Source organism: Camellia sinensis, chromosome 3, assembly GCF_055761805.1.
Source record: "Camellia sinensis isolate YWXY chromosome 3, ASM5576180v1, whole genome shotgun sequence".
Lineage (NCBI taxonomy): Eukaryota > Viridiplantae > Streptophyta > Magnoliopsida > Ericales > Theaceae > Camellia > Camellia sinensis.
Genome location: NC_138963.1, coordinates 136,082,881 through 136,089,739, shown reverse-complemented (window position 1 = coordinate 136,089,739; position 6,859 = coordinate 136,082,881). Strand labels below are relative to the sequence as shown.

The 6,859-nt window shown below is 34.3% G+C and overlaps 1 long non-coding RNA gene across 1 annotated transcript; it reads right to left on the bottom strand.

Moving 5' to 3' along the window:
- Nucleotides 1-4,677: 4,677 nt before the first annotated feature.
- LOC145822788 (uncharacterized) lies at nucleotides 4,678-6,587 on the bottom strand. The gene is made up of 3 exons (XR_014364490.1): nucleotides 6,525-6,587; nucleotides 6,130-6,209; nucleotides 4,678-5,299 (listed from the first exon to the last, which is right to left on the bottom strand). It is a non-coding gene; the product is annotated as an uncharacterized LOC145822788 (long non-coding RNA).
- Nucleotides 6,588-6,859: the final 272 nt, after the last annotated feature.

The window sequence follows — 6,859 nt, the reverse complement described above, 5'->3', positions numbered from 1 at the left end:
AATACAAGTGGTCCATAAGAGCAGTGCGTAAGTTACATGGAATGGCACACAACTTTACATAATATTACAACTTGGATACAAATACAATAAAGTACAAAATACATTTTACATCTTGATCAAAAGGCTTCTCCAGCCGACATGTGTAAATTACAAGCATCATAAGCCGAGAAGCATGATTTTCAAGACTGCCGACGTGAATACAAGTTAGGCCGACATAAACAAAAACCCAAAACAAGCTTGCGAGTCACACCTAGGCGTCACCGCCTTCCTGCTCATCACCTACATATATATATATAGAGAGGGTGAGCTTGGATACTCAGTGAATGGTATAAGAAATAAAGGGGTTTGCATGACTAGTATTCAAGATCTTTATCAAATAATACATAACATAATTAGTACAAGTCAAGGGATGAACCAAGTCCATCTTCCGAATCTGTCAAGTTTCAAAGGATGCTTACTAACATCATTATAATACAAGTGATGACATCTCGGCAAACAAAACCCACGCGGTAAACCGTCAGTGGCAAACAAGACAAGACAAGGTAAGACAAGGGAGATATCTCAATTCAATGGTGTCGTTGCATTATAGTCCCCGGACACTAAGGACTTGTGCTACTAATGCTTAGAGTCCCCTAGCACGTACGGACTTCCAAACTTTGTGCTACAAATGCTTATAGTCCCTTAGCACGTATGGACTTCCAAACTTTGTGCTACAAATGCTTATAGTCCCTTAGCACGTACGGACTTCAAAGAATGTCATCAGAGCAATATAAATATATTTTCCAATTAGGAATAACCATTCATGCTTTACAATCACTACAAAAAAAATGACTTTTTGCGACGGTAACATACTGTCGCTAATACTCCTAATGCTGTCGCTAATACTTTTTGCGACGGCAAAATGACTTTTTGCGACGGCAAGAGGGGGGTCGCAACTGCAGGGGTTGCAAAAGAGTTTTTGCGACGGTAAATGCCGTCGCTAATGTTTTGCGACGGCATTTTTTGCCTTTTTGCGACGGCACCGTGCAGTCGCTAATAACGTTTGAAATTTCTTGACTTTTTTGCGACAGCCCTATTTTACCGTCGCTAAAAATGTTATTTGAGACGGCAAAAAAATACCGTCGCCAATAGTCTTTTTTTTAAAAAAAACACTGTTTTTGCGACGGTGTGATGCCGTCGCAAAAAGTATAAAAAATATAAAATTTTCTATTTTTGCGACAGTGTAATGCCGTCGCAAAAAATATTAAAAAATAATAAAATTTTATTTTAAATAACAAAATTTCTATTTTTTGCGACAGTATAATGTCGTCGCAAAAAGTAAAACCTATAACAAAATTAATAAAAATATTAAAAATTTCTATTTTTTCCGATGATGGTGCCGTCTCTCACTCTCTAAGAGCTGATTATTTACATTCCATTCACAAAAACATCATAACAGAAAATAAAAATAAAAATTGATCAAACCATCAAATTCAATATTTTACAAAGAATAATTAAACTGTACATGTTCATAAAAGCATATTTAAATTATAAAATTCACCCAAATCCTAAAAAAAATAAAATAATAAAATAAAATCTAAAATTCACCAATCAGCACATTGGATATTTAAATACTCTTACAAAAAATAAAAAAATAAAAAATTTCCAACAAGATCTCAATTTTGAGCCTATTTCAAAAATCAAGCTGCAAATTCCTTACTTCTAGAATCAAATCTTCCCCTCGGCAAAATTTATCCTTTTGACCTACAAATAAATAGATAACAGTTGCAAATTATAATCTTTTGGAGAAACCAACTATTTAAACACCAGTAATGAAGACAATGAAAACTGTGGAAAGAACACTTACGTTGTCATCAGGAACAACTACATATCTCTCAGAGTAAACTTTAATCGGGTCTACTGGTTTTTCTATGACATCACTATCTCCTGAACATCACAAAGAACAAACCAAAGTTAACACCAATATTTCACTATCACATCATCATCAATTATTATCATTCAATTATAGATTAAGGTATACTTAGTTTCATGTATCATTCAGCTCCAAGGCACTAAAATTTATGAGGGCTAACCAATCACTCAACCCTCAACAAAAAAACTCCCTTACAATTAGGACCAGCTTGACAACCTACAGAAAAGAATTGGATAAACTATATGGCTCACCATCACTCAACCCACAAAAACCTAGCTATAGAGCCTCACCACTCATATATAGGCTCTCAACACTCACTCTCAATAATTGCCATTACAATACTAACTATGAAGGCTCACAATCACTCAAACCACAACATCCGTAAGTACCAACAAAGTTGTGAATACAAAGGGGAAAATGAGGCAACTCCAAAGGACTGATCTAGGAGACCTGCAAGAGGAAGATCCAAACACACAGCAATATATATAGAGACACTGGAAGTACGAGTACAAACAGCTCAAAGAGCATGTGCCCTCAACACTGTATGAGGAAGATGCCATGAGTCCATAAACCAATCATTATCCCCATCCTCCTTGAAATTGTTAACAGATAAGAGCCTGCACCTAACCAGAGATTCAACTTTTCTTACAATCATATTAGTAGGAGTACAAACAGATAAGAAGATCCTAGCATTTCTCTCCTGCCAGATACAGTAAGCCGTACTAGTAAACATTAATTTCCTAGCAGTCGTGGCCAAAGAATGACCAGAGAATTGCCCAGATAACCAGTCCACACAACTACCCCAATTCATAGCTTGCCAATGCATATTACATTTATGTAACAGAGCAGAACTCATAATCCTCATCCTAATGGTGACACAACACACACTGAGCAGAACTCATAACCCCATATACAACCAATCTATCAAGGGTATTCAATCCACCAAGGATAGCCATCCAAACCACAGTACTAATCTAGGAATATGGGACTTAAACCAGATAAGCTTATGCCAAGTCACTCTAGGCTTATGAATTCTAAACAAATCCCAAGCAGAGTGAACAGAGAAGAGACCATTTGAAGGAGTCCAAATTGGCTAGTCTTTCCTATCAGAAGGCACCATATCCCTAAGGCTAGAATTCCTAATCTTAGTAAGTTCCCAAGTCTGAGTACCAGGCCACTGCCAGGTTTGGTCCCTAACAATGCTAAAAACAGTAGCCTGTGCATCAATTCCAGAGTCATAAACAATCCTCACACCATATTTGTGGATGAGGGGGCCAAGTGGGTGCCAAAACTGTGTTAAAAGAAAATATTAATTATGTTGAACGAAAAAAAGAGTTCTTAAAAGAATTTTTTTTTATCAAATTCACATAAAAGTTACCCTATCAATAAAACCACCAAAAGAAAGAAATATAAACAGTTGGTCTCATACCCGAAAGCTCCACTCCACATATTGCGCACTATAAGATCATAACTAAATTCCAAATTTCCAATAACAGTTGAACAAGGAAATTAGAGAAAACAAAATTTATTATTTTTTGTTAATTTAATACACATCTATTTGAAGTTTAAAAGCCCAACAATCTCCAAACTCAATTACAATCATAAGAAAAACTACATATAACCCAATTGAACTCTTCTCCATAGAAGTTGAACCACAACCTCAAACTACATAGTGGTGCTACTCAATCAATAGGCCAAAACTCATGATTCAATTACCCATTGTCTTTCTCACATAACTTTCAGAAATTGTTTGAAACATTGCTGCCAAATACAATGTACTGATATCTACTTGTGCCCAATGTTATTGTCATTTTAGCATACATTCTAGAATTCGTTTTTTAATTTTTATTTTATTTTTAAATAACCAAAAAAAATTTCTTCAAAAAAATCCAGAATTTTTTTTGTAAGGGCAGTTATATATAACATTTTTGTTTCACCAAACTTTTCATTTTAACAAGCACCTAGGAGGCATAAATAACATGTATATAGTTTTCTTCTCTGCTGGACAGTAGAAACAAAATAAAGATATATAGAGATACCTAAGCAAACACAGATACACAAACATAACTAGCCAAAGACAACAAAGAGAAACAAAGACAAGCAATCATCATACACATAACACAAATCATCTTGATATGGAGTCACAATTTTGGGTATATGTTAATATTTAGATACATAAAAACATGTGCAAACATCACAGAGACAAAAATCAGAACTGATATCATTAAATTTACATATATAACACAATAAAATAAAATACATTAGCTAATAAGAATCCAAATGTAGCGAGAAACTGTAAACAAAAATCAGAGCTGGAAGTGTTTTCACATAAACTAGCAAAGCAGCTTAAGTCTTGAACCAGACTAGTCCGAATTGCAGCTTTAAAAAACTGGCCTTTTCAGCAACTTCTTATAAAACAAGCATTAAAAATTCTTTAAATTTAAAAAATGACAAAGATGGATGCTCTGAAAACACAATATATATATTTTTATCATATGACATATTTGAATATTTCATTCAAAGATAATAAAAGAGTACAACGTAACAATATTTCCTAAAGTCTACAGTAGGAGAGATTGTTATTCTTTTATCATTGAATCCTAAGTTATTTTCTTCAAGCTTGTAATGCGTTTCATGTGTGTCTCCCAAGCATGTAAAGCGTGTCCAAGTCTAAAAGAATTTAAAAAATAATAAGACATGTTTGCATGTATGTTCAACTCACTTCACGAAGTGTCGAACGAGTGTCAATGTCTAACACATGTCCAAAATGAACACGAGAAGTGTCCGTACTTCTTGGCTAGAAACTATAGTCACATAAAGCATCAAAGACCAGTGCAGTGAGAAAAGATATCAAGTAAATAATGTAGTTATCTAGTGTCTCACAATAATAACCCATTCACAATAAAAATAAAAAAAAAAAGGTCAGAATATGCTTTAGGAATCAAATGGAAGGAGACCTAATTCTTTCTCTCAGCAAAGCACACAAAAAGAGAAGAGAACCCAGGAAATTCAGACATCATTCTTTAAAGCAGCTTCAACAAAAATATGCAGTGTAAGTAGCAAGTCCCATGAGGAAATGGAATGCAGATTATGACAACAAAATTTAACAACCAAAACAAAAAGAAACCACAACCAACTATTCACATGTTGACAGATAATGGACAGAACAAAACATACATGGAAAGATACATGTGGCAGAATATAAATCCAAAAACCTGAATGATCTCCGGAACAAACAATATCAAAACCAAAAATAGCATAAAACAAACATATTATCAAATATGCACCACATCTATCCATAGCTATTGACGCCTCTTCCACCGTATACCCCATCTTTGCTAGGGATAACAAGGTCTTCTCCTTATCAGACAAAGACTCCGTATTTTCCTGCCAAGAAAAATCAATAAAAAAAACCAAAATCAAACCAGGAAGGACGTGCATCCCAAGGGAATTACAATAGACTCAATTCATTGCTGTTAGTATGAATACTACTTCCCAAAAGCTTAAGAAATCACTCCCATGGCATATCAGATGAAACCTTTTAAGGCTGATAAAGGAAAAGTTACGATTACAAAACAATTACAATCGTAACTACATTTATTTTTCAATTCCATTTAAGGTTGATAAAGCCAAAGAGGAAATCTTGCAACTACATTTATTTTTCAATTCCATCTTCATAATTAGGATTTGCAATTTAACTTGGAACTCAAGATTGAGTATTTCTTTCTCTTTATTCATTAGATTAACTATAGTATTTTAATTTTCTGGTTTCTTGCACATAGCCAAATCATTGAAACTGATGTGCTTGTAGTCCAGAAATCATGTGCATAAAACGGTTCCATAATGCAAGCCCAATTTTATCTACCTATTTCCAAACCCAATTTTAGATCCAACAAAAAATTTTCAACCCAATGAATAAACTATCCCTGTTTTCTGTTATTTTTAAGAAATGCAGTGCTAAAACTTAATCAGCACAAGTCAGCATGCACACCCAACTAATTAAATAGAATCTATCACCAAAGAACATAAAAAAACAGAGTAATATGCAGGCAAAAACACAACAAAAATATAAAGGTTTCACTTCAAAAGGCTGTCATACCTCACCTCACCAAGAGGTAGGGTTATGTGTTGGCTCAAGGTAAGATGCATATGTACATAAAAAATATTATACATTGCAAACTAGTGTTATATTTATCCCATTAGTGAAGTTTGATCACCAAAAAATTAGAAGCTTTGCCTCATTTTTTGCTGCCGTAGCTTTTTGGCATCGATCTCAGTCATCGATCTCCATCACCATCTGCAATGTCATGAAGAGAAAGATTCCTATCAGCCTCGACATCTCCAGCATGAAATAGAAAAAAGAAAGAAAGACTTAAGTGGGTTATTGGACAACACTAAAGAGATGATATAAATCTCCAGATCCATATAAAAAAAGAGATGAAGAAAAAAAACAGATCATATATATATATATATATGTAACAGATCAAAAACCCCCTATATACACTCACAGATGTATATATATATATATATATATATATATGTGTGTGTGTGTGTGTGTGTATGAAAACCCCCTATATCCGAAATCCCGACACAGAGAGAGAGAGAGAGATACCCTTTGAAATCGGCGGTGAGGGAAGATCGCCGGTGAGGGAGGAGTGGCGGTGAGGGGCGGTGAGGAGAGAGAGAGGGAGGCAGCAGCGGCGGTAAGGGAGGAACAGATTAGGGATTTTTGGGTTTGAGAGATTGGGGATTTTTTTGCTTTTGGGGGCGAGGGAGCGGAAAGCTAAAAAAAGAGGGGCGGGAACCAAAAAAAAATATATATATATTTTTTTTTAAGGGTCAAAAATATATATTTTTTGTAGTTAATGAATTTTTTAAAAAAAATTTCTTTTTTTTTTTAGTTACGAAGATTGAAAATTTATTTGTTTCATTTTTATTTTAATGAAA